The sequence below is a fragment of the Oncorhynchus tshawytscha genome, linkage group LG12 (genome assembly GCF_018296145.1).
Source record: "Oncorhynchus tshawytscha isolate Ot180627B linkage group LG12, Otsh_v2.0, whole genome shotgun sequence".
Lineage (NCBI taxonomy): Eukaryota > Metazoa > Chordata > Actinopteri > Salmoniformes > Salmonidae > Oncorhynchus > Oncorhynchus tshawytscha.
In genome coordinates, this window is record NC_056440.1 from 36,418,806 (window position 1) to 36,445,544 (window position 26,739).

The window sequence follows — 26,739 nt, forward strand, 5'->3', positions numbered from 1 at the left end:
GCCAACTGGCAGAGCAGTGAAGCAGGGGGACGAATGTGCTCTGTCAGGGCTGCAGAGGCCACAGCCACCAGGACAGCACCTCTAACACACCGCTATGCTACTGGAGGTTCACCGAGGCTCCAGAGATAGAGGCCCGCTGGCTGACTGTAGTAACCATCTCCAGACCCCTGCAGCCCCTATCTTCTTCAACTCCACACTCAAACCTCACTCACCCGAATGCAGAGCTTATGATAGTACTAGTCATCGGGATGTTGAGTCAGTTGGAGACCGACGAATATTGCGTCCTTACCATAGAACATGACTGAGCCCTGGCCTCGTGGTGTGAGAAGAAGAAAATAAATGAACAGGATAATTGATCATACTTTGGGTTTTTGGCTTCCTTTACCAAATGTCTGTCTCCCTGTTAGGTGCAGCTGTGGGGGTTAGGGAAACCCTGACTGCAGAGCACCCTCAGCCCTCTGCACCCCTCTGCCCCCTGTCCCTCACACTCCTCACATTCAGGAAATGAACCACTCAGCAACTAGGTGGGATTAGATTAGTTTACCTCTCCATTGGCTATAATGGCAACCGGCTGGAGACTAAGTGGTCATCTGTGGGACGCAGGGAGATAGAAAGGACACACCTTGTTTGATGAACACTCTAGCTACTCAAACCCAAATGGTTTGTGATTACACGCCTGACTGCACCACTGACTGTTCTCTTGCACTCTCTCTCTCTCTTTACACACACACACACACGCACGCACGCACACACACACACACACACACACACACACACACACACACACACACACACACACGCACACACACACACACACACACACACACACACACACACACACACACACACACACACACACGATACATTTGGATATCTTAAATTCTATAACTTTCTGTACAGCAGCTCTTACATACAACGCTATGAGAGGGATTGATGTGTGCCTACAATGTGTTCGTTAAAAAAGCTAGATTGAAGTAAACAGGAGGTACAGCAGGCATTGCTGCTCCTGGTCTCTGCTGCTCCCACAGTGCCAGTGCCAGTCAGCTGAGTGTGCTGCTCCGTGGCAGTGGGGAAATACCTGCCGGCCCTCACAATGGAGCTGCTGGGATTACAGGCCCTCCTCTGGAGAGTAGCTTGGCGGGGCGGCAGCCACAGTCTGTTTGGCACAGCAGACACCCCCCCCACCCACCCCTCCCACCCCTCTCACTCTGGCTGGCGTGGCTCTCTCCCAAACCCCAGACACACACACAACCCTGACTGGATGTATACACACACACCTCCTGCTCCACCACTCACTATCCTTCTCTTCTCCCCACACTCCCTCTCTCTCTTTATCTAGCTCTCTCTTTCCTTCCCTCTTCCCCCTCCTCTCTCTGTCCCTCTTTACTCTAGGCTGGTGACCATGGACCAGTTTGCAGTTCTTCCTCCAATCTGCTCGTCGTTAGTGAGGGCAATTCTGACATGTGGGCCCAGCTCTGTGATTTACCTGCAGTCCCTGTGTTTAACTCGCCCCATATGGGGAACAATGGCCCATAAAGATTCCTAAATGAGACTGGGGCTATTAGGGCATCCCAGGCCCCGGCCTGCCTCACTTCATAGTGAAGGCAGAGTAGAACCACTACCCTAACTTTCATTTGGGCTGAACTGTGTCCTAGTGATGCTGTCTGTGTACAGTGTGAAGGAACATTCCATGTGACGGTTAGGTAAAGCACATTGTTACAGTACTGTTGATTATGTACGATGTAGGATGCTGCCTACTTGCTGAGTGGAATGCGTACTTTAGTGATGCTGAGCTGTGGTTGGCTCTGCTCTCAGCTCTGACAGATGGAGTTGTCCATTGGATTCTGTCTGCAGTCTACTGGGCTATATGGCCATGGTGATTCATTGTACACACCTGGGTAGTTGTGGTTCTACATTGGTCTTTATATTGACCCCCCCAAAAAACATTTGAGAGATTTTAAATTCTCTAATTTAACTTCATGTTGCAAAAATCTAACATTTAGCAATGTTTAGGAAAGGATCACCACTGTTAATGACAAGCCAGCACTGTTCTGACTTATCAGCTATTCATCTGTATGTGTCGATTATTGTTGTTAGCTACATTAGCCAGAAGAAGAAGAGATACAGTAGGTTCTCTCTCTCTCTGTCTCTCTCTCTCTCTCTCTCCCCCTCTCTCTTTCTTTCCCTCTGAGTCCACTGGGCTGTGTCTGACTGAGGAAACAGGCCTTTATTACGGCCAGTAAATCCTGTGTGATTCCTCCTATAGCAGACTCCCTCCTTGGGAGTACATGGCTTTATGAAGGAGGGACGAGAAGCGAGCACCACGGGATGTTCACACTAAATAAACCTATATGTTTATACACAGCCGCTGAGTGGAGGAGCCAGTGGGGCGTGTAACAGTGTTTGGGGACCGCCCCTCGGGGGGTTTATGGCCAATGAGGCTGTAAAGATGTCATGCTCAACAACCGAGTGGACATCTTGTGGAGAGAGGGGTAAGAGGATCCTGCCTGAAATGTAAAAATGTCATCATGTGAAATGCAGCGGGAATCAGTAGGGATTCTATCTGCTCCCTGTCTTTTACTGGCTTCTGTAACAGCCTGGCCCCCCTGCCGGATATCACAGCTAAACCTCTGACCTTAGCGTGTCCCTCAGTCTGCCCTGTGCCGGCCTGGGAAGAAGCGGCGGCCATGACACCTCCAGTTCTGCCCCCTTCTGCTAGCCAGCGCGGTGTTTCCTTTGTTTAACCCCTGACCTGAGAAAACAAGACGTTTTCCAGAGTTCTGAGGCGGCCAAGGGGGAGGGGAAGTGTTTGGTTACAAATTAAATATGTGCGTGTCATCAGCCATAAATCGGTAGTGCCTCTAGCAGCGGCGCTACTGAAACGCCATGTGGTACCAGGGCTTTGACCATAAAGTTTTAAAGCCTCGCCTCCATCACTGCCTTTCAAAGGAGATCTGGCTGACGACTCGACACAGGGCAGGATGGATCCCAGCTGTCATTAAAGAGGAGAGGAGAAAAGTGGAGAAGAGAAAAGAGGAGATGAGAGAGGAGGAGAGAAGAGAGGGAGCGAGAGAGAGAGAGAGAGAGAGAGAGAGAGAGAAGGGGGAAGGGGGAAGGAGAGAGAGAGAGAGAGAGAGAGAGAGAGAGAAAGAGGGGGAAGGGAGAGAGAGAGAGAGAGAGAGAGAAAGAGAGATGAGAGGGACATGTAAGAACAATGACATGGGACGGTGTATCAGCCTCAGCAGGCCTAGCGTATCAGCACGTAACGTAGTTCCTCCAACATGGACATGACCGTCTCTCTTCAGGTTCTTTGCTGTTGTGACAGACGGACAGACGGACACACAGACTGGTCATTCAGTAAGTCTACAATCCTGGGGATTTGAGCCCGGTAACCGTGTCGACAGTTAGACGACATGGACTGTTCCTCTCCAAAGTATGTGATAAGTGATCCTAATGTCATCTCATCGGAATTAGAATCGTGCTTCAGATGTAACTCCTCTTCAGTCAAGAGATGAGTTTAAGGCATTGTTATTTGCCTAACCAACCGCCCACATATGGACGTATTGCATAATACGTATACGTACATATATGCCAATAATTGTGTGTGTGTGTGTCCGTGTGTTGCTGCTGAGTGACGTGGGCCAGGTGTGAGTTGTCCCGCGAGACAGTGACAACGTGATGTGTTGGTGTGAGCGTGGAGACCCTGAGGGAAACAAGGCCAGTCAGTCATTCCTGTGATGTGATAGTACTGCAGTGGGAATGTCCCCTCTGGGACCTGGGGGGGCGTTCCAAACTGATACAGACAGACATCACACCACTTAGGAAAGATACTGGAGCGCTAGCGTGGTAAATCTGCTTAGTGCTAACACTTAGCTACACTTGCTCCTTGGTTTTTCCGCTACTAAAACTTTATTTGCCCTACATTGTTTTCATGGATACGTCTGCGTCAATGACCTTTTTCCCCAAAGCAACTTCGACAATCCTGAAACACATGAAAAACTCTTTGAATAGCTACTGATTTACAGACACTTGGTAGCTCTTATAAATCTCTTGTCAAGTTTCCTGTTCTCTTTTGTCATGTAAAACGTGCAATCTCATCCTCGGCTCTGTTTACAAATCTTGCCCATATCTTTATAGAACACATCCTTTAAGAATTGCATGCTCCAGAGGTTTCCTCCTTCAAATATGTGTGCTGGATGAAAGTCCAAGCAGGATTAGGCTGTAATCCCTCTCAATTGTTTGTGTCTCTTGGCCACTGGGAGGACCAACTCCTTAGGCAGACTCTTTTGGTCCTGCTTTGACTGAGAGAGGCTGGGATGGAGAGAGGGAGGGAGGGAGGGAGGGAGGGAGGGAGAGAGGGAGAGAGGAGGGAGAGAGGGAGAGAGGGAGGGAGGGAGGGGGAGGGAGGGAGGGAGAGAGGGAGGAGAGGGAGAGAGGGAGAGAGGGAGAGAGGGAGGGAGGGAGAGAGGGAGAAGAAGGCAAGCAGGAAATGAGAAAAGGAGGACTAGAGAGAGGGGAGAGAGAGGGAGAGAGAGAGAGAGAGAGAAGAGAGAGAGAGAGAGAGAGAGAGAGAGAGAGAGAGAGAGAGAGAGAGGGGAAGAAGAGAGAGAGAGAGAGACTGGGCTGTCTGTGGCTGCTGGCTGGTAATGAGAGCAAGTAATAAAGTGGATGCATTCATGGACAACTGAAGCCAGCAATTAAAGAGAGAGGTAGCTAGCTAGCTTCAGTCAGCCACTCCGGATCTTTTAAATGTAAATACGGCCGCTTCCCTCAAAGTGCTCTGTGAGATATATTCCAGATGAAATCCCCATTCGCTAATGAGAGAGCTGTGATATTTCTCCATGAAGTAGAGGCACTTGCTTCTCCGCAGACAGTCAGAACCACACCAGGTCTCCTGTTGAAATGTTTTAATCAGGATGAAGGAACAGGGATTATGATATAACAGTGGTGGGGAGACAAACTCTTTCTCTCCATTTCCCATATTAACACAGCCCTGTTTGATCTGAGCTGAGATCTACACTACTGTGACTCTTTTAATTAGCTAAGTATAGACTCCGCGTAGTAATAGCAAGAGCCAACATGTCACTAAGCACCCTATATTAAATAATAAAAGAGTGGCGCCACGACAATGAAAAGTAAGTCACGGTTTTTAAAGGCACAGAAGAAATAATAAGGGAACATTTTAAGTATATCTCTTGACAGAAACAAATTATGGTAATTTTGAAAGCAAAGATTTGCTATTCTGTAGCATTTGGTGTTCGCTGTAAGATCTTCTCTTACTGCCAGTAAATTGCTGTAGCCTTGATCAGATGATACGTACAGGCTGTCACAGACGGGTTGCTTCCTTCTGCTGCTGTTTCATCCCCAGCTATGTGCCTGCCTGGGTTTTTAAGTCTCCTCCACGCCTCTCACCATCCTCACAACACTATCTAAGCAGAGGGTCAGGTCAGTACACAACGCTGCATCCGATAAGTTAGTCATGAAGCCAGCATCATTCTGCTGCCCACTAACAAACAACAGCTTGACTCGCAATATTGTTGTCTTGTTTGTTTGTAAGGAGGAAGAGGCTCACTTGGCAGCACACCAATTCAAATGAGCTGTTTATGATACTGTGAGTGCAGTAAGAATATGAATAGGAATGAACATGGGATATGTGTTTGAGGGCTGCCCCACGGCTTGGAGATGATGCTTTTTCTACCATTTTCAGAACTGTTAATGATTTCACTATGGCCCAGGGAGGAAGTGCCAATTACTGTTAAAAAAATGCATTAGCATTTTGCGTTACATCCAATTAGCACCATTTAAGGGGTCACTTCTGACATGCATTGGCTAAGTAAGTGCTGTAGTTTATTGTGGATCTCCTCCTTGGTCAGGGCACTGATACATTTGGCTGGAGGGAAGTGAACACGTCTATCTTATCTTTTAGTAAAACCATCCGAAGTTCATTTATAACAGAGCACTAAATACATGTACAACACCAGTTATATGGAAAGCTTACAATTTCTTACTCTGAAATTAGATCTAATTGGGTTTGCAGACAGAGCTTGATAGAACTGCAGCTGTGAGGAGAATTTCATCTCCACCTTGGATGAAGTTAAAGCCTTTATCCCTCTGCCTTTCTGACAGAGGTGGTTTGCTCCAGCTCCACGCCGTGTGGAGTGATGCAAGCTCAGTGTGTATCAGTGCAACAGCGTGTGGGTCCCGGCGGACAGCACGAAGACTCAGTGGAACCCGTGGCAGGAGGTGTAGGAGGCAAGGCAGCGCGAGCTACACTACAGCATGCTGCCTGCTCTGCTCCTGAGCCTCTGAAGGGTTACAGTTACACCCCAGTGTGTTGCTGCTGTTGACTGATGCCACCGACACGGCTATAACCCTGACACCACTGGCACAGGTAGCACTGGCAGAGACACTGCGCACGTATCAGCAGTGACACAATTACCCTTTAGTGGGGTGGTCAGGCCCATTGAGGGTTTGAAGACTGCTACTCTCTGTCAGTGATACTTCATTTATGTTATTCATCACATCTCTATAGCCTTTATGAAATGGGACTCTGTCTGTAACAGAAAATGTTTTTATTTTGTGCCAGGTTTGATTGGAAGATGTTCCCTTGGTTATTCCTGTCTATGGTGTATATTGTCCCCCTTCCTTTAATTGTAACTGGTTATGTCCATCCTGACTCCACCCAACAATTACCCCTTGCGACCCCACTTGGTTCCATAGATATTTATGTCTTGAGGAGATCCTGCCTTTGTCTTGTCTAGCAGGGCTCCAGACAGGACCAGGCCATAGGTAGTCACCCGTTCCTTGTGCAGGTCAGTGTGCCCTGGTGGCCCTGTGGTGTGAGCGGTTTAGCCTCAATGCTGGCTGCGCTAATGCTAGCAGACAGGAAGCAGTTGTTGGCTCCCTCCAGGTCAGAGCCGGGTTCATCTGATGACCCAGCGCTATTGGGTCGAAGGGCTGAGGGGCTGAGGGGCGAACAGAACAGCATGCTTGTCTGCCCCCAAAGGCCAGCGTGTCTCCTAGGGTTTTGTTGCATGATGGGATACTGCTTTAGAGGAATGCTGCTGCGGGTGTGCCCCCTCCCATTGCCTGGGCAGCCGAGCGAGGAGGGATATAAAAGCTCCGTTGGGGAGGGGGGCGGGGGGTGTGAAATGGGATGGGATGTCTCAGTGGGCTGAGCAGGGGGCAGTGGGCACGTCACATGGCTGATGGCTGATTTACCAGTCCAGTGGAGAGGTGAGGCCTCGCAAGCCACCTCGCTCTGTCTGCTGCCTATCCATCTCCCTGCCTACACACACGGGTGCACATGAACACACACACCCATAACAGATTGTCCTCAGCCACACTTACACCTTCCCTACCTTCACTCTGCCAATGTCTTTTTTTACAGGCACTTCTCACTACCTATACCTTTATAGCCGTATTGAACTTCATTGTGCTCACCTTTCCCTGTACAGCTGATGGATCATTCCCCCGGGGATCCACCTGCATTGATCTCTTCAATTCAAGCATGGCCTTTCATTTTTTGTCTTTCCCTCAGAACAAGCAACTTGATATTCATGTTCTTGCAACCAGGTTGTTTATTTTTTCTTCCCCACTTTTTCCATCCGGAGCCATTTACTGTCAGTAAGGAGACCACTTTCTCCCTCTTTTTCTTCCTGCTTACTTCCTGCATCCTTCAAACACACTCACATCTTTGTCGTTTCCCCGGGATTATGATAGAAAATGTGCAACACCATTTCTTTCAGACATGCTCATGCGAGAGGCTAGCGGCAAGAAAGTGCTTCCTTCCTCAGAGAGAGCCAGACCATCAATGCAGAGAGGAGCTCTCTCAAGCACTCCCTCTCTTACAAACAGAATAGGAGACCCATGTCAATAATATTGCGACGCGGGGCATAAAAGTAACCTGTTAATGTGTATTGATTTGGGCTCTCAGAGTCCGGGCTGAATGGAGCTCCTCTCAGTCAGAGTAGCAGTTCTGACCGTGCAGCAGGAACCTCTTTTAAAGCCACATCTCTGCTTGCTGTTTGGTTCCTCAAGTTTATAAGGTGTCAGGATGAGAGCACGAGTCCTCATGTAACCAAGCAATACAGTTACAAGCTGTTTAGTTGAGGGATTTGCTCGTTCTCTCTGTTAAACACACATCCCGTTGTTTGTTCAAGAGTGTCTCGAGCCTTGCCCAGTCAAACAATCCGTTTATCACGGTACTGTACGTGTGCCTTGCAAAGTGTACTCGCAGAATAAACAGAAGCATTTGTGGAGTTGCTATGTGCAGCTTTATGAAACCATTTGTGACGACTTGTTTAGCCTTGTGTTTCATACAATGATTCTTATAATGCAACCTTTTAGGGGAGAGACGGGGTAAGTTGAGTGGTTTTTTACATTCAGCATCACTCCGTTAAGGGAAAGAAAGCATTCTTTCCAACAAAGATATCTACATGTTGTTGTGCACTTGAGTGAGGACCCAAAAGCGGTTTAACAAAAACAGAGTCCTTTAATGTAAAAACACAGGGAAGACATAGATCCTCTTCAGATGTAGAAAATGGCAAAATAGACAACCCTCAGAGAGGGCGACAAATGAAACAGAAAGTCCTTCTGATATTTACAAAAGAGTCCCCTTCTTAGCAGCAGAGGAGAATAGCTGGGTTGCGGCGACAGACTGCTGGTCTCTCTGGGTAGGCGCGGGTCGTAGCGGACAGAGGTACCTGATCACACGTAGCATCAGAAGAACAGGCAGATTCCGACAGGATGGGACAAGGGTGAAGCAAACAAGACGATAGTTTGGTTCTGGCATGAGAAACTCAAACGAGAATCTGACAAAGAAAGAAGCAGGAACAGAGAGAGAAATAGAGACCTAATCAGAGGGAAAAAGGGAACAGGTGGGAAAAGAGTGAACGAGGTAGTTAGAGAAGATGAGGAACAGCTGGGGGAAGGAGAGGAAGAGAAGTTAAGGTAACCTAATACGACCAGCAGAGGGAAACGGAGTGAAGAGAAAGAACAGGAACAAGACATAATATGACAATACATGACAGTACCCCCACTCACCGAGCGCCTCCTGGCGCACTCGAGGAGGAAACCTGGCGGCAACGGAGGAAATCATCGATCAGCGAACGGTCCAGCACGTCCCGAGAGGGAACCCAACTCCTTTCCTCAGGACCGTACCCCTCCCAATCTACTAGGTACTGATGACCACGGCCCCGAGGACGCATGTCCAAAATCTTACGGACCCTGTAGATAGGTGCGCCCTCATCAAGGATGGGGGAAAGACGAGCGGGGGCGCGAAGAACGGGCTTAACACAGGAGACATGGAAGACCAGGTGGACGCGACGAAGATATCGCGGGAGAAGAAGTCGCACTGCGACAGGATTAATGATCTGAGAAATACGGAACGGACCAATGAACCGCGGGGTCAACTTGCGAGAAGCTGTCTTAAGGGGAAGGTTTTGAGTGGAGAGCCATACTCTCTGACCGCGACAATATCTAGGACTCTTAGTTCTACGCTTATTAGCGGCTCTCACAGTCTGCGCCCTATAACGGCAAAGTGCAGACCTGACCCTCTTCCAGGTGCGCTCACAACGTTGGACAAAAGCCTGAGCGGAGGGGACGCAGGACTCGGCGAGCTGAGACGAGAACAGCGGAGGCTGGTACCCGAGGCTACTCTGAAAAGGAGATAGACCGGTCGCAGACGAAGGAAGCGAGTTGTGGGCGTATTCTGCCCAGGGGAGCTGTTCTGACCAAGACGCAGGGTTACGAAAAGAAAGACTGCGTAAGATGCGACCAATAGTCTGATTGGCCCGTTCTGCTTGACCGTTAGACTGAGGGTGAAAGCCGGAAGAGAGACTGACGGAAGCTCCAATCAAACGGCAAAATTTCCTCCAAAATTGAGACGTGAATTGCGGACCCCTGCCCGAAACACGTCTGACGGAAGGCCATGAATTCTGAAAACATTCTCGATGATGATTTGTGCCGTTTCTTTAGCAGAAGGGAGCTTAGCAAGGGGAATAAAATGAGCCGCCTTAGAGAACCTATCGACAACCGTAAGAATAACAGTCTTCCCCGCTGACGAAGGCAGTCCGGTGATAAAATCTAAGGCGATGTGAGACCACGGTCGAGAGGGAATGGGAAGCGGTCTGAGACGGCCGGCAGGAGGGGAGTTACCGGACTTAGTCTGCGCGCAGACCGAACAAGCAGCCACGAAACGACGCGTGTCACGCTCCCGAGTGGGCCACCAAAAACGCTGGCGAATGGAAGCAAGCGTACCCCGAACGCCGGGGTGGCCGGCTAACTTGGCAGAGTGAGCCCACTGAAGAACGGCCAGACGAGTAGGAACGGGAATGAAAAGAAGGTTCCTAGGACAAGCACGCGGTGACGGAGTGTGAGTGAGTGCTTGCTTTACCTGCCTCTCAATTCCCCAGACAGTCAACCCGACAACACGCCCCTCAGGGAGAATCCCCTCGGGGTCGGTGGAGACTACTGAAGAACTGAAGAGACGAGATAAAGCATCAGGCTTGGTGTTCTTAGAGCCCGGACGATAAGAAATTGCGAACTCGAAACGAGCGAAAAACAGCGCCCAACGAGCCTGACGCGCATTAAGTCGTTTGGCAGAACGGATGTACTCAAGGTTCCTATGGTCAGTCCAAACGACAAAAGGAACGGTCGCCCCCTCCAACCACTGTCGCCATTCGCCTAGGGCTAAGCGGATGGCGAGCAGTTCGCGGTTTCCCACATCATAGTTACGTTCCGACGGCGACAGGCGATGAGAAAAATACGCGCAAGGGTGGACCTTGTCGTCAGAGAGGGAGCGCTGAGAAAGAATGGCTCCCACGCCCACCTCTGACGCGTCAACCTCGACAACGAACTGTCTAGAGACGTCAGGTGTAACAAGGATAGGTGCGGATGTAAAACGATTCTTGAGAAGATCAAAAGCTCCCTGGGCGGAATCGGACTACTTAAAGCACGTCTTGACAGAAGTAAGGGCTGTGAGGGGAGCTGCCACCTGACCGAAATTACGGATGAAACGACGATAGAAATTTCGCGAAGCCGAGAAAGCGCTGCAGCTTGACGCGTGACTTAGGAACGGGCCAATCAATGACAGCTTGGACCTTAGCGGGATCCATCTTAATGCCTTCAGCGGAAATAACAGAACCGAGAAATGTGACGGAGGAGGCATGAAAAGTGCACTTCTCAGCCTTCACATAAAGACAATTCTCTAAAAGGCGCTGGAGGACACGTCGAACGTGCTGAACATGAATCTGGAGTGACGGTGAAAAAATCAGGATATCGTCAAGGTAAACGAAAACAAAGATGTTCAGCATGTCTCTCAGGACGTCATTTACTAATGCCTGAAAGACAGCTGGAGCGTTTGCGAGGCCGAAAGGAAGAACCCGGTATTCAAAGTGCCCTAACGGAGTGTTAAACGCCGTTTTCCACTCGTCCCCCTCCCTGACGCGCACGAGATGGTAAGCGTTACGAAGGTCCAACTTAGTGAAAAACCTGGCTCCCTGGAGGATCTCGAAGGCTGAAGACATAAGAGGAAGCGGATAACGATTCTTAACTGTTATGTCATTCAGCCCTCGATAATCTATGCAGGGGCGCAGGGACCCGTCCTTCTTCTTAACAAAAAAAAACCCTGCTCCGGCGGGAGAGGAGGAGGGGACTATGGTACCGGCGTCGAGAGCTACAGACAAATAATCCTCGAGAGCCTTACGTTCGGGAGCCGACAGAGAGTATAGTCTACCCCGGGGGGGGTGGTTCCTGGAAGGAGATCAATACTACAATCATACGACCGGTGCGGAGGAAGAGAGGTGGCCCTGGACCGACTGAACACCGTGCGCAGATCGTGATATTCCTCCGGCACCCTCGTCAAATCACCAGGCTCCTCCTGTGAAGAAGAGACAGAGGAAACAGGAGGGATAGCAGACATTAAACATTTCACATGACAAGAGACGTTCCAGGAGAGGATAGAATTACTAGACCAATTAATAGAAGGATTATGACAAACTAGCCAGGGATGACCCAAAACAACAGGTGTAAAAGGTGAACGAAAATTTTTTAAAAAGAAATGGTTTCGCTATGATTACCAGAGACAGTGAGGGTTAAAGGTAGCGTTTCACGCTGAATCCTGGGGAGAGGACTCCCATCCAGAGCGAACAAGGCCGTGGGCTCCTTTAACTGTCTGAGAGGAATGTCATGTTCCCGAGCCCAGGTCTCGTCCATAAAGCAGCCCTCCGCCCCAGAGTCTATCAAGGCGCTGCAGGAAGCTGACGAACCGGTCCAGCGTAGATGGGCCGACAAGGTAATGCAGGATCTTGAAGGAGAGACCAGAGTAGTAGCGCTCACCAGTAGCCCTCCTCTTACTGATGAGCTCTGGCTTTTACTGGACATGAAGTGACAAAATGACCAGCGGAACCGCAATTGAGACAGAGGCGGTTGGTGATTCTCCGTTCCCTCTCCTTAGTCGACCAGTAAGGAGAGATATGATGTAGGCGATAATGCGGATACCCCCAGCTGCATAGGCCCTAGAAGCCCTAGAAGTGGCCGGTGGATCGAGGCGGAGATGGTGAACCTGTCTTGTGAGGTCGGAGACTTGGGCGGTCAGGGTCTCAACGGCATGTCGAGCAACAGACAATTCCTGCTCGTGTCTGCCTAGCATCGCTCCCTGGATCTCGACGGCTGAGTGGAAAGGATCCGAAATCGCTGGGTCCATTCTTGGTCAGATTCTTCTGTTGTGCACTTGAGTGAGGACCCAAAAGCGGATAAACAAAAACAGAGTCCTTTAATGTAAAAACACAGGGAAGACATAGATCCTCTTCAGATGTAGAAAATGGCAAAATAGACAACCCTCAGAGAGGGCGACAAATGAAACAGAAAGTCCTTCTGATATTTACAAAAGAGTCCCCTTCTTAGCAGCAGAGGAGAATAGCTGGGTTGCGGCGACAGACTGCTGGTCTCTCTGGGTAGGCGCGGGTCGTAGCGGACAGAGGTACCTGATCACACGTAGCATCAGAAGAACAGGCAGATTCCGACAGGATGGAACAAGGGTGAAGCAAACAAGACGATAGTTTGGTTCTGGCATGAGAAACTCAAACGAGAATCTGACAAAGAAAGAAGCAGGAACAGAGAGAGAAATAGAGATCTAATCAGAGGGAAAAAGGGAACAGGTGGGAAAAGAGTGAACGAGGTAGTTAGAGAAGATGAGGTACAGCTGGGGGAAGGAGAGGAAGAGAAGTTAAGGTAACCTAATACGACCAGCAGAGGGAAACGGAGTGAAGAGAAAGAACAGGAACAAGACATAATATGACAATACATGACACATGTATTGCATGATGTTGTTTATCCCTGGGAATAATCCGAATTCACGTAAAGACTTTAAATTGCTCAACCTGCAACTGGCTTAACCACTTGGCTCAACATACCCCAAGGCAAACATTTTGACTATATTAGCCCACACAGCACCAAAGAAGCACTTTCATGCTAGGTTTAGAACCTCATGTTGAAGCTTACAATGCATTTGGGAAGTATTCAGATCCTTTGATTACTCCACATTTTGTTACTTTACAGCCTTATTCTAAAATGGATTAAAACATTTTTTTTATCATCAATCTAGAAACAATACCCCATAATAATAAAGCAAAAACAGGTTTTCAGAATTTTTTTGCAAACGTATAAAAAGAAAAAACAGAAATATTACATTTACCTAAGTATTCAGACCCTTTACTTTGTTGAAGCACCTTTGGCAGCAATTGCAGCCTAAAGTCTTCTTGAGTATGATGCTACAAGCTTGGCACATCTGTATTTGGGGAGTTTCTCCCATTCTTCTCTGCAGATCCTCTCAAGCTCTGTCAGGTTGGATGGGGAGCTATCTTCAGTTTTTTTCCAGAGATGTTCGATCGGATTCATGTCCAGGCTCTGGCTGGGCCACTCAAGGACATTCAGAGACTTGTCCTGAAGTCACTCCTGCATTTTCTTGGCTGTGTGCTTAGGGTCATTGTCCTATTGGAAGGTGAACCTTTGCCCCCAGTCTGAGGTCTTGAGCGCACTGGAGCAGGTTTTCATCAAGGATCTCTCTGTACTTTGCTCCATTCACCTTTCCCTCAATCCTGACTAGTCTCCCAGTCCCTGCAGCTGAAAAACATCCACACAGCATGATGCTGCCACCACCATGCTTCACCGTAGGGATGGTGCCAGGTTTCCTCCAGAAGTGATGGTTGGCATTCAAGCCAAAGAGTTCAATCTTGATTTCATCAGACCAGAATTTTTTTGACTGAGAGTCCTTTAGGTGCCTTCTGACTGACTTGAAGAGGGCTATCATCTGCCTTTTACTAAGGATTGGCTTCGGTCTGGCCACTCTACCGTAAAGTCCTGATTGGTGGAGTGCTGCAGAGATGGTTGTGCTTCTGGAAGGTTCTCCCATCTCCACAGAGGAACTCTGGAGCTCTGTCAGAGTGACCATCAGATTTTTTTCATTTAAGAATGATGGAGGCCACTGTGTTTTTGTGGACCTTCAATGCTGCAGACATATTTTGCTACCCTTCCCAAGATCTGTGCCTCGACAAAATCCTGTCTCTGAGCTCTAGGGACAATTCCTTCGACCTCATGGCTTGGTTTTGGCTCTGACATACACTGTTAACTGTGGGACCTTATAAAAGACAGGTGTGCCTTTCCAAATCATGTCCAGTCAATTTAATTTACCACAGGTGGACTCCAATGAAGTTGTAGAAACATCTCAAGGATGGTCAATGGAAACAAGAAGCACCTGAGCTACATTTTTGAGTCTCATAGCAAAGGGTCTAAATACTTATATAAATGATTTAATTTTTTAAAAATACATTTGCAACATTTTCTTAAAACCTGTTTTCACTTTGTCATGATTGGGTATTGTGTGTAGATTGATTAGATTTCTATTTATTTAATCAATTTTAGAATAAGGCTGTAACTTAACAAAATATGGAAAAAGTCAAGGGTTTGAATACTTTCCGAATGCACTGTAAAGAGACCCCAACCCATGTACAGGACAATCTTAAAATGCTCAACTTTGGTTTAGATACAATAAATTAATTTGACTTGATGTAAATCTTTTTTTCTTTTACCTAACTTGCTTATCACTTTTTCCATGTGGTTTCCTCCTACACAGACTCCATGAAACGATGACTTCTTCCTAAATATTTAGTCATTTTTTTAGACATTTTGTGTATGGTTTCCTAGAAACAAGGGTGTCTCAACTTGCCCCTTTTGCTCGACTTACCCCACTCTCCCCTACAGTCTTCCACAGAGTCTGTTGTGGCCTTACTGTACTGTACAATAGTTCCAGTCAGACTCTGAATAAGGGTATTTTCCTTCAGCTTCACTGCAGCTGTAAACCCAGTACGCTTTATTGCTCCTCTCCGCTACACTCTTCCAAATGTTCCTTGGCTGTCCTCATTGACGAACCCTTTCGGGTTCTGTGAAGAACTGTATTTGGTTCCATGTAGAACCCCTTGGGGAAAGGCTTCTACATGGAACCCAATAGGATTCTACCTGGAACCAAAAGGGTTCAACCGTGAACCAAAAAGGGTTCTTCAAAGGCTTATCCTATGGGGACAGCTGAAGAACACTTTTAGGTTCTAGATAGCACCTTTTTTTACGAAGAGTGTACTGTGAGCACTGCATATGTTTTGGGTTTAGCATTTGATTCCAAGATGTGTTAAAAAAAGACCATTTCCAGAAAAGAGAACACTCGTCTCTCTGTCAACATGTAAGTGTTAAGCGAAGCCGAGTGCTAGCTGGGATTCCTGTCTGGTATCCTGTCTGACATGAAAGCCCGCTCGCTGGAACTGGGGAGCTCACAGAGGAGCAATTCCCGCCGGACCTCCCTCCGGCAGATGGAACGAAAGGAACAAGAGCACCTTGAAGGATGGGAGTGTTGCTGCCGCTGCCGTGCCGAGCAGCCCCCCTCCAGATGAAACGAGAACAGGGCTGTCTCAAATCTCTGGCAATCTGGGAATCTGAGCGACGTGGAGAGAGCACCTGGCTTTTCAAGGGAAACAACCATTTCATATGTGACAGAACGGATGTCAGATAGAATCACTCTAATAGTGAGATAATCCCACAGTCATCATTCAGAAAGCCATGTCTTCAGGGCATCTTGGCGGGAGAAAGAGGATCTGCTTCATTACATTTAGTCGATAGATGTCAGTGAAAGAAGCCGCTGCATTTTTACTCATTGCTGAAATGAAACAGAGATGCGTTATACTCTCATTTTCATTTGGAAAATGCTGCCACTTAAGGCTTGAATTTAGATTTAACACTTTCAATTTGTGAAGATTGATTGACAAATTCAAGGAGAAATGCTCTGATGATAAAGTATGTATTGGGTCTATAATCATTCTGTACTACACCACTGAGTACAGAACAGTCCATGGAGAGGGCGTCGGGCCACAGAGATAGAGAGTTCTTAACCACGACTGCATGAAACGGTGTGTTGTTCCTGTTCCTGTTGTGTCACTCAGAGGAGCTCAGTGGAGTTTTGTTGCTTAGCCAGCCACCTTCCCTGACCTGTCACTCATATCTCTGACAGCTGCTGGGTAGACCCCCCCCTTTCACCCTTCCCGGTCCGCCCACTCCCCCCGTCCCCGTCCCCCCGTCCCCCAGCATGATGCAGACCCGGCTCATTTTCATGTGTCAGGGCCCCCCGTTGGCGTGACAGCTCCCTGTCCGCCTGTCTCATTAGAACAGCTTGGCCTGGGAGCAGGGAGCGCTAGCCGCTACGCTCCAGCCCCGGCCTCAGAGATCAGCCCTGCTCACCAAGGTGCTAACACAATCAGCCCGCTCGGCTTACTACACATCATCAGTCTAGGTCCAGATCCATATATCACTCACACACTATGCTATCTACGCTCCTCGGAATAAAACGAGAACCTTTTGAAGAACCCTTTTATGGTTCCAGGTAGAACCCTATTTTATAAGAGTGTACACAAGTCAGTCCATACAGCTTCTATACATTCTATACACAACTTGTCCACACACATATCTTCACTGTGCTGCGAACACTTTTCACTTAGAAATTCATTTGATGCTTTTTTTTTTGTTCTACAAGGGGATCAGCAAATCCCCACGTTTTCCCTCATGGGAGAGCTTGAGATGGAAAGAGCTCAGATGTTTACTATTCTTATCTACATACGCACATATCAAATATGTCCTTGAAAATAAAAAAATACATACCAAAAGCTACCATTTCAGCTTTCGAGTTCTGTATTGTCTGTCTTGGAATGTTAATTGTGAAACAGCATTCATTAGCGTTGGCTGTGTTGAATGTTTTTGATGTGAGACGTGGATAGTTAAATTATAATTGCGAGAGGAATTAGTATCATTATATTTTTGGAGGCTTTGTATTCCAACCTTAACGAACATAAACATCCCTTGTAAACTCGTGATTTTGTGAGTTTATAAGGAAATGTGAAAAGCCTTTTTAATATTTATGATGATGTAAGATGTATACAAGTTCCCCTTATGGGTGGGAAGTTGATCAGATGCATGCCTCATTTGGTTCAGTGTCTGATAGTGGGACTCATTGTAAATTACAGCTCTGAGGCAGGGCATGGGGCTGAAAACTGCGGTCCAGGGACCTAAGCAGGGTTGCAAGTTACAGTCTGGTGTATTATATTGGTGTTTATATTAGTTTCTAGATGCAGCTGTCAGAGATGTGAGTGACAGGTCAGGGATGCAGTTATGTATCTGTACAGCACTTTGAGATATCAGCTGATGTACGAAGGGCTATATAATTAAATGTGACTTGATTTGATGAGGCCCATTTTCTACTCATTGCTGAAACAGAGACGCGTTGTACTATCATTTTCATTTAGAAAATTCTGCCACTTAAGATTTGAATTTAGATTTAGCACTTTCAATTAGTAAAGATTCATTGACAAATTCAAGGAGAAATGTTCTGACATAGACTGACCAGATGAATCCAGGTGAAAGCTATGATCCCTCAGTGTAGATGAAGGGGAGGAGACGGGTTAAATAAATGATTTGAAGCCTTGAGACAATTGAGACATTGATTGTGTATGTGTGCCATTCAGAGGGTGAATGGTCAAGACAAAAATATTTAAGTGCCTTTTGAACAGAGTATGGTAGTAGGTGCCAGGTGCACCAGTTTGTGTCAAGAATTGCAATGCAGCTGGGTTTTTCACGCTCAACAGTTTCCCCATATATCCACAGAATTTTCCATCCTCATGATGCCATCTATTTTGTGAAGTGCACCAGTCCTTCCTGCAGAAAAGCACCCCCACAACATGATGCTGCCACCCCCGTGCTTCACGGTTGAGATGGAGTTCTTCGGCTTGCAAGCCTCCCCCTTTTTCCTCCAAACATAACGATGATCATTATGGCCAAACAGTTCCAATTTTGTTTCATCAGACCAGAGGACATTTCTCCAAAAAGTACAATCTTTGTCCCCATGTGCAGTTGCAAACCGTAGTCTGGCTTTTTTATGGCGGTTTTGGAGCAGTGGCTTCTTCCTTGCTGAGCGGCCTTTCAGGTTATGTTGATATAGGACTCGTTTTACTGTGGATATAGATACTTTTGTACCTGTTTCCTCCAGCATCTTCACAATGTCCTTTGCTGTTATTCTGGGTATGATTTGCACTTTTCGCACCAAAGTATGTTCATCACTAGGAGACAGAACACGCCTCCTTCCTGAGCGGTATGACGGCTGCGTGGTCCCATTGTGTTTATACTTGCTTACTATTGTTTGTACAGATAACTTCAGGCATTTGGAAATTGCTCCCAAGGATTTTCCCATGATGTCAAGAAAAGAGGCACTGAGTTTGAAGGTAGGCCTTGAAATACATCCACAGGTGCACCTCCAATTGACTCAAATTATGTCAATTAGCCTATCAGAAGCTTATAATGCCATGACACCATTTTCTGGAATTTTCAAGCTGTTTAAAGGCACGGTCAATTACTGTATGTAAACTTCTGACCCACTGGAATTGTGATACAGTGAATTATAAGTGAAATAATCTGTCTGTAAACAATTGTTGGGAAAATGACTTGTGTCACGCACAAAGTAGATGTCCTAACCGACTTGCCAAAACTATAGTTTGTTACCAAAAATGTGCGGAGTGGTTTAAAAATGAGTTTTAATGACTCCAACATAAGTGTATGTAAACTTCCGACTTCAACTGTAGTATGTAATATCATATTATGTATCATTGTAATCAGCAGACTTCAGGGAACACTTGCATAACTTTTTTAGAGGGTTTACATTTGCAATATTGTAAGTTTGCATGAAAAGATTTGGGGCACTTTTTTGCAACTGTACTACTTACATTTGAAAGGATACATAGAAATGGGATATTTGGGCCAATTTATTGTGGTCTCCAGAACCTCTCGAACATTTTAAGCCACCACTGGGCTGTTGGTACCTATTATTTATTGTGAACCTATATGACCATGTGACGCCTGCTCAATATGGTCCCATGTTGCTGATTGGCGAGGTAATTTAAGAAATCTGCAATGATAGTACAGCTAAAAATACTTCTAAGGACTTGCCCTAGCTGTGTGTGAAATTTGGTGGCTTTATCACAAAGTCACTCATTTTTCCCCTCAGCCACTGGACTACAGTAAATACTACAGTAATCTATAGTAAACTGTAGTGTTCTTTCATGTGGGAGTGTACAGGGCAGCCAGTGGCTCTAATTGATGCACCATAAAGCTGAAACATTTACATTTCTACCACCTACGGTTCCCTGGAGGATGATGTGAATGTTAAGTACATCCTACAATCCAGGAACCATCATGAAAATGCAATCAGAAAGCTATGATCAGGGGCCGGGGAGGGGTGGAGAGATTGGTGGGTTGAGGAGCCGAGAGAGTGGCGGTGGTGATGGTGGGTTGAGTCAGTCACTGTTGCAGGCGGCTGTGCTGGCCTCATTTCCCCTGCCAGCAGGTGTCCTCTCTGGATATAATAGGTTTTACATGTGTTTATTAACACATGGCACCGTACCACTGCTGCCTGGCCCTGTCACTAAATCTGGAGATGTGAGAGAGCTGGAGCTGACGGCGGACGCTCACAGGCATTTCAGACTGGTCTTTCTCATTCTCTATGTTTCTATGTCTGTCTGTCTGTCTGTCTGTCTGTCTGTCTGTCTGTCTGTCTGTCTGTCTGTCTGTCTGTCTGTCTGTCTGTCTGTCTGTCTGTCTGTCTGTCTGTCTGTCTGTCTGTCTGTCTGTCTGTCTGTCTGTCTGTCTGTCTGTCTGTCTGTCTGTCTGTCTGTCTGTCTGTCTGTCTGTCGCCGTCTCTCTCTTCCCCGTCTCTCTTCCCCGTCTCTCTCTCTCTATCCCCCTCTCACTGTCACTCTCCCATCCATGACTGGGCGACTGTAATGTTCTCTGAGCCAGTCCTGTAGGGAGAGGCCAGTAATGTTCTCTGAGCCAGTCCTGTAGGGAGAGGCCAGTAATGTTCTCTGAGCCAGTCCTGTAGGGAGAGGCCAGTAATGTTCTCTGAGCCAGTCCTGTAGGGAGAGGCCAGTAATGTTCTCTGAGCCAGTCCTGTAGGGAGAGGCCAGTAATGTTCTCTGAGCCAGTCCTGTAGGGAGAGGCCAGTAATGTTCTCTGAGCCAGCCCGGTAGTGGAGGCCAGTCATGTTCTCTGAGCCAGTCCTGTAGGGAGAGGCCAGTAATGTTCTCTGAGCCAGTCCTGTAGGGAGAGGCCAGTAATGTTCTCTGAGCCAGTCCTGTAGGGAGAGGCCAGTAATGTTCTCTGAGCCAGTCCGGTAGTGGAGAGGCCAGTAATGGTCTCTGAGCCAGTCCGGTAGTGGAGAGGCCAGTAATGTTCTCTGAGCCAGTCGGGTAGTGGAGAGGCCAGTAATGTTCTCTGAGCCAGTCCTGTAGGGAGAGGCCAGTAATGTTCTCTGAGCCAGTCCTGTAGGGAGAGGCCAGTAATGTTCTCTGAGCCAGTCCTGTAGGGAGAGGCCAGTAATGTTCTCTGAGCCAGTCCTGTAGGGAGAGGCCAGTAATGTTCTCTGAGCCAGTCCTGTAGGAAGAGGCCAGTAATGTTCTCTGAGCCAGTCCTGTAGGGAGAGGCCAGTAATGTTCTCTGAGCCAGTCCTGTAGGGAGAGGCCAATAATGTTCTCTGAGCCAGTCCTGTAGGGAGAGGCCAGTAATGTTCTCTGAGCCAGTCCTGTAGGGAGAGGCCAGTAATGTTCTCTGAGCCAGTCCTGTAGGGAGAGGCCAGTAATGTTCTCTGAGCCAGTCCTGTAAGGAGAGGCCAGTAATGTTCTCTGAGCCAGTCCTGTAGGGAGAGGCCAGTAATGTTCTCTGAGCCAGTCCAGTAGTGTAGAGGCCAGTAATGTTCTCTGAGCCAGTCCGGTAGTGGAGAGGCCAGTAATGTTCTCTGAGCCAGTCCTGTAGGGAGATGCCAGTAATGTTTTCTGAGCCAGTCCTGTAGGGAGATGCCAGTAATGTTCTCTGAGCCAGTCCTGTAGGGAGAGGCCAGTAATGTTCTCTGAGCCAGTCCTGTAGGGAGAGGCCAGTATAATGTTCTCTGAGCCAGTCCGGTAGTGGAGAGGCCAGTAATGTTCTCTGAGCCAGTCCTGTAGGGAGAGGCCAGTAATGTTCTCTGAGCCAGTCCGGTAGTGGAGAGGCCAGTAATGTTCTCTGAGCCAGTCCTGTAGGGAGAGGCCAGTAATGTTCTCTGAGCCAGCCCGGTAGTGGAGAGGCCAGTAATGTTCTCTGAGCCAGTCCTGTAAGGAGAGGCCAGTAATGTTCTCTGAGCCAGTCCTGTAGGGAGAGGCCAGTAATGTTCTCTGAGCCAGTCCAGTAGTGTAGAGGCCAGTAATGTTCTCTGAGCCAGTCCGGTAGTGGAGAGGCCAGTAATGTTCTCTGAGCCAGTCCTGTAGGGAGAGGCCAGTAATGTTCTCTGAGCCAGTCCTGTAGGGAGAGGCCAGTAATGTTCTCTGAGCCAGTCCTGTAGGGAGAGGCCAGTAATGTTCTCTGAGCCAGTCCGGTAGTGGAGAGGCCAGTAATGTTCTCTGAGCCAGTCCGGTAGTGGAGAGGCCAGTAATGTTCTCTGAGCCAGTCCGGTAGTGGAGAGGCCAGTAATGTTCTCTGAGCCAGTCCTGTAGGGAGAGGCCAGTAATGTTCTCTGAGCCAGTCCTGTAGGGAGAGGCCAGTAATGTTCTCTGAGCCAGCCCGGTAGTGGAGAGGCCAGGTGCATACAAAGAAAAGTCCTCCTTACTCAGAGAAAGCGAGTAGATGGAATGGGAGAATAGGACATGTATGGAGTTAACAGCTTGCTGTGTGGGCCTCCTAATGCTTTTAAAACCCTCTCATGAAACCTGTAATTAACAGGGCTGTGATAATCAGGAATGAAGCGGAGAAGGGCTAATTGGGGCCGACGTGCTCTGTCATTAGAGCAGTAGTCACACATTGAGATTTTATGAATGAATGATTTAGCCAGGTTTTTACAGGGCTTCATTACATTCTAGGAGCTACGAGCAGTTTATTTGCATGCGTTTATATAAAGGAGACAATATGTTTCTGGTCGTTTTTATTGTCTAAACAGCAGATTTTCTCTCCAGGCCTCCTGACTAGCCCTGTGTTAATTGGGGATGTCCAAGGCGAGGGAGTCGAGGGAAAGGAGGGGGGTATCCAATTATTTCTCCAGTTTTTTGTTGTTGCCCCAAACCATTTTTGCCAATGTGCTGCCTAGCACTGCCTATCTTGTGAGGAACGTGGAGCTGCATCGCTTCAGTGAGAGTGAGAGAGCTTGGGTGTGCTCTAATTTTACCATTTGGCTGTTAGAATCCGTTTGACCCATGATTGATGCAGGATCAGCCCTGAAGTCCACACGTGAGATCCACACGGCTAAATACACATATAAACAGAAATAGCCGGCTTCTTAACATTACGATTGCTCGCTTTATAAAATATAATCTCTCTCTGTCTCGTTCCCTCTCTCTCTTGCTCTCGCTCAGTTATAACAGACTATGTGTGATGTTGCTTATGGTCGTTTACAGCAAACAATTGCCTTCAGAGAACTTTACGGTTTCCTCAATAAGTCATTTGGTGACTTGCGGTTAAGACTCAATTTCATTGTGAAGAGGGAGTCCATTGTTGAAACACTAATTCTGAAGGTGTAGCAGCTATCTGAACATCCTCAGTCGTGTATTAGTGGTGATGGTGAGCCTGCTCAGAGCCGTGTGGGGATGAGTGTGTGTGTCGCACCCTCTGCTCTCTGACTGCTGTATGGGGGAGCCACTGCTGAGAGGGGAAAGGCCCCTCCAATGATTTCGCTGTCTGGAAGTCCAGTAACTGTCACTCCCTGCCCTCCTCCCCCTTCTCTTCTCTTCCTCTCCTCCCCTCCTCCTCTCTCATCGCCTCGTTTGTCATGGCACGCTGCATCGCGCCGCTGTCCTCCATGAACCCACTTCAAAGGGCCGTCAGGTGGATGGAGTTCCGCCCGTGTCCTCCCTGCTCCTCTAGCCGGTGATGGAGCCAGGTAGGAGCCTCAGCCGTAACCCTGTAATCGGAATCCCATTGGCTCATGTATCTCTGGAGGACAGGCTGTACGCCGGTGGGTAGGCTTATGCATTGTGGTTGTAAAAGTGGACACGCCAAAGGACTTCCACCGGGATGACTCAGTGTCCTCCTACAGGGGCCCGGCCAAGTAGGTCCTAGGACCTGTTTGTGTGCGTGTGTGTGTGTAATAGGCCCTTCATTACGACCGCCTTATGTTGTATATCTGGTGCTATGCTCTAAACAGTGTAGATGTTTCCACCAGAATTCGAACACGATTTTCCAATAGAGCCATTGACCATAAAGCAGGAATGGTGTCTGGCAGTAAAGAGTTGTACAGTGCAGTATGTTTCCTGTGGCCCTGGGGAAAGTCACCACCTCCCTCTGGAGCTTTTACGTGTTGTCACTCTGTCAGTAACATCTTCAAAGTCTGCCTAATGGTCTGGTCTCCACTTCCCTGCTACCTCTCCCCCCCTCTAGAGCCTCCACTACTCCCCCTACCCCTTTACACCCTGGCCTTCCACCCTCCAACAAAACTACAGGATCCCCTTCTCTCTCCTCTCTGCAGAGCACCACACCATTCAACACCACACACGGTAATGGACAGAGCATCTTCATTCTTACCTCTCGGGTCTATTCTTGTAATTGCGGAGCTTGTTTTTCTGTATAGGCTGCGGCTCTCAGTGGTCAACGTCTTCCATCAGTCGTCTCTTATCAGACCCAATTATGACTTTCATCTTGGCTCCGTCATTTAGCGGAGTGGCCACTGCTATTTACACTTCCCTTGTGTTTCAGCTGTACTCAGGTCTTCACTCCCCACCCGTCCTCCCTGTGACATCTCTCTCCTCTGAGTGTTGTGTCTCCTGCGGTATTCAGGGGGACTTTGCAGGTTTGCGCCTCTCTCTGTTGGTTTTAGCTGCGTATCTGTGCCAGCTAAAGTAGCCTCTTAATGATCAGATCAAAGCCAGTGGAAAGGTGCTAAGTGTCTGGGAGCTGCAGCAGCCAGGCCCAACCTTTGATCCAGCAGTCCCGCAGCTACCTGACTGACTGCCCTGCTCTAAATTAAATATGGACTATAGGGGGGGGGGGAGATCTCTCTTTGAATTATTTTTTTTGTTTGGTAAAATGTTGTATTTCTCCTTCCATTGTATTGTTTGGTTTTAGACAGATAGGCCAGGCTTTTTGTTTTGATGAGAGCTCTGACAATGAGAAGCTTAGAGGAAGCGTTGGTGCGTCGCTCATAGGATCCCAGTGACTCCTGCTGCAGTACCTGTAAAGGTCTCTTCTCTCATTGGACAACAGATATAGGCTCATTTTGTGTTACCCGTAATAAGGCCTTCGCTGTGTCCTTTACACTGTTTGATGTACTATTTGTTTGATGATTTATCTGATCTTGGCGTAAACAAACGCCAACCCTCCTCCTGTATTCCAGTCCTCAGTCATTACTTCCATCCGGCCATATAGAGACTCAGTCAACACTGTCCCCATGTACTCGATCCAGCACTGGCCTGGCACCTCTGTCTTGCATTAGACCAGAGCTTATTTATTAGTGAGGCGGGCAGGCTGAGCTGAAACAGTTGAGGTCTTGTGTCACCAGATGTTTTATGGGGCAGCAGTACTGTGGAGGCAGTAAGAGGGACTGAGAGGCCTGGCCGGCGGAGGCTTGGGCTGGGGCTGGAGATGAGGCTGAAGCAGAGGCTGGGTCTGCGGTGAAGGCCAGAAGGATGGCTGGAGAGGAGACTGGGGCTGTTGTAAGGCTGGTGCTGGGGATGGAGAGGAGACTGGGGCTAGAGAGGAGACTGGGGCTGTTGAAAGGCTGGTGCTGGGACTGGAGAGGAGACTGGGGCTAGAGAGGAGACTGGGGCTGTTGAAAGGCTGGTGCTGGGGATGGAGAGGAGACTGAGGCTAGAGAGGAGACTGGTGCAGTTGAAAGGCTGGTGCTGGGACTGGAGAGGAGACTGGGGCTAGAGAGGAGACTGGGGCTGTTGAAAGGCTGGTGCTGGAGCAGGAGACTGGTGCTGTTGAAAGGCTGGTGCTGGAGCAGGAGACTGGTGCTGTTGAAAGGCTGGTGCTGGGGATGGAGAGGAGACTGGGGCTAGAGAGGAGACTGGGGCTGTTGAAAGGCTGGTGCTGGGACTGGAGAGGAGACTGGGGCTAGAGAGGAGACTGGTGCTGTTGAAAGGCTGGTGCTGGGACTGGAGAGGAGACTGGGGCTAGAGAGGAGACTGGGGCTGTTGAAAGGCTGGTGCTGGGACTGGAGAGGAGACTGGGGCTAGAGAGGAGACTGGGGCTGTTGAAAGGCTGGTGCTGGGAGAGGAGACTGGGGCTGTTGTAAGGCTGGTGCTGGGGATGGAGAGGAGACTGGGGCTGTTGAAAGGCTGGTGCTGGAGAGTAGACTGGGGCTGTTGAAAGGCTGGTGCTGGGTCTGTAGCAGGAGACGCTGGAGCAGAGACTGGGGATGGGTGATCTGCCTGTCAGGTGCTTTGGTCTGGGTGCCCTTTTATGGGTCTGGCCACTAATGAAAGCGGGGTTGTGGGATCACTGTGGAACATCAGAGGCCACTCCACCCTGGGGTACCCCCACCCCGATGTCCACCCCACGTCCACCCACGCATACGCAGGAATTTCATAAAGCTTTAAAAGACTTCCCCTCCTTCATTATTCACTTCCGCCTCTGCTCTGCTCGCCTCCTCGCCTCCCATTTTTATCACGCGATCCTGGATTGATTTGCTTTAATTTGTTGTCATGTTTAGTGGCAGTTGGCCACTCGGTCTCTCTCTCTCTTTCTCACTGATGAAGGTAAGAGAGAGTTATAGTTGTGAGGCAGTGTTGGTCAGATGAAGTGTTGGATGTGTGTCCTGATGATCCCCTTGAGAGGGGGTTCTGTCCATTAGGAGTGAGTGTGAGAGCCGGGTGGCTGAGGCAGGAATGAAAGGACAGGCAAGTCAGTCCTCAGCTCTCTTCCACAGTCACATATGGGATAGATAAAGGGGGTGTTTCTATGGTGAGCTGTGATGTTGACACTTCAGAGGCCTGCTAGTGTAAAGTTGCTAGAGAGAGGATCCTGACCCTCTCCGATCCCTAAAGAAGCCCCAGTCTCTTTCCACCCCTACGCCCTTCTGCCCTTCCGCCCTTTCACCCTCCTCCTAGTCTGTTCTGACTTCCTGCAGCCCTAGAGGGATGACCCTCCTCTCATGGCTTCCTGTATCCCTCTGTCCTGCCCATACCATACCATCTCTCT